The 1897-nt window shown below is 39.9% G+C and overlaps 1 pseudogene; it reads right to left on the bottom strand.

The window, feature by feature from the left end:
* Window positions 1-460: 460 nt before the first annotated feature.
* Window positions 461-1457, bottom strand: LOC107531633 (farnesyl pyrophosphate synthase pseudogene; annotated as a pseudogene).
* Window positions 1458-1897: the final 440 nt, after the last annotated feature.

Genomic DNA, 1897 nt, shown 5'->3' with positions numbered 1-1897 from the left:
CAAGTTGCATGATGTTTTTAGCTTTTGTGGTAATACCTTGGGGTAAATAAAGTCAATGTTGTTGTTACAGAAAATAGCAATGTCCTGCCCATCCCAATCTTATTTCCACCTCTTCAGAATCTACCTTTTTCACTTGTTTTAAGTGCTTATTTTATGTAATTATATTTATCTTATTAATATGCTCATAATTCTGCCTATATGTTTTTTTTAAATAATCTTACCTGTTTTTATTAATTCCTTAAATGTGTGTATAGCTCACATTTATTTCAGTGTTTAATATTAGGAGTGTTTGGGGATGTTTTTGCAACCAGAAATATACCATAGGTACTTTACTCTTGTCTATATAAATTAGCTTATGGTAAAATTTTGTCACAGTATCCACAAACCTATGGATGAAGGTAAGTGAGGATTTACTGTAATTTATTGAGAGCCTCCCCTCCCTGCCCTGACAGTCTCTGGGTCACTTTTTCCACTTGTAGATTGTGTCTGCTAGCTTCAGGAAGATGACTGGGAGCAGGGACGAAGAGTACGGGCTCAATGAGACCCAGAAGGTGGCGGTAACTGTCTTCCTCAAACTTCCTGAACACAACCTGCAGATTCAGCTCCTCTAGAGTGCCTTCACCTGGGCCACCTTCTCAGTCTCTTTCTGCCCATAATTCTGCAGGATCTGGAGCTATTTCATAGAGGCCTATTGCAGACACTGAACCACTAGTTAGCCACATTTGTTGTCTTGGATGTCAGTGCCAATCTTACCCATTACACTGGAGTCCCAAAGAGGTCAGGGTAATCATCCTGAATCTAAAAGTGCTCTCTTGTCTCCAGCAGGATCTTCTTGGCGTTAGTATATCATTCTCCCCATCAATGCCCGCCATATACATGGCAGCAGCTACACGATGATGGAAAGAGTAGAAAGCTGTCTTATGCTTGACAATACCTTTGTTCCTGTTTTCAGCGAATCTTCCAAAATCCATGTTTCCCTGAAGGGCTGTGAGGTCCAGGACTTGTCCAATCTCGGTCTATTAGGAACTTTGCAGGAAGAGCTCCATCAGGTTCAGGTAATAAGGCTGGTCCTGGCAGTAAAGCTTTAGCATAGCATCATTGATAGCACCCAAACTTATGCCTGGCTTCTGATACCAGGATATCTGCCTCCATTGGGTGAGGGATGTATCCATAATGCTGTCTGACACCAGGAATAAAACTTGGAGAAGTTCCACACATCAACCAGCACACAGTCATGGCCTGTTGGAGACTTTCAGCATCCTGCTTTCTTGGTTCCACCAGTTCCTGAAATATTATCAGCACCGTCATACACCTCTGGTACGTGCCTCCAATCCTGTATCTGGGTACCTCATGTCATCCTCAGTTAGCACCTTGACAATCTGGGAGAAGTGCTGGATGAAATTCTGCTTCTTTTGGTCATAAACATTCAATTTCTGGTCTCCATTCATCCTGAAGGAGGAGTAAAGTACTTGTTCCTGGATGCCAATTCTTGCCTATTTATAGATTTTTCCATTTTAGGCATTCTCTATAGACCTCTCACTATGGAAAAAGAGGGTTTTTCTCTCTATCTCCCCTTGATTTACCAAACAAGTACACACTTCCCATAACTCGACACTTCCAAACTTAAATTTCCATTTTGATTAGCTCCTTATTCAGTGTTCATATAAATATGACTTTGTAAAGGCTGTTTACAGTTGATCGTAAAATCTATAACATTTTTTAAGCCTAAACAATTTTTATATCCCTAGTAGTTATTCATTTCCTTGGCATAGTTTTTCTTCTGCTATTTGCTTAATTTTCTATATAATTATCAGTAATCAACCTCAATATTTTTACAATTGTCTAAATCTCCCATTCCGGCAATCAGAGATATCAGGAATTAACTTCATGTGCATGA

Source organism: Miniopterus natalensis, chromosome X (genome assembly GCF_054644295.1).
Source record: "Miniopterus natalensis isolate mMinNat1 chromosome X, mMinNat1.hap1, whole genome shotgun sequence".
Classification (NCBI taxonomy): Eukaryota; Metazoa; Chordata; class Mammalia; order Chiroptera; family Miniopteridae; genus Miniopterus; species Miniopterus natalensis.
This window is presented reverse-complemented; position numbering and strand designations above follow the sequence as displayed.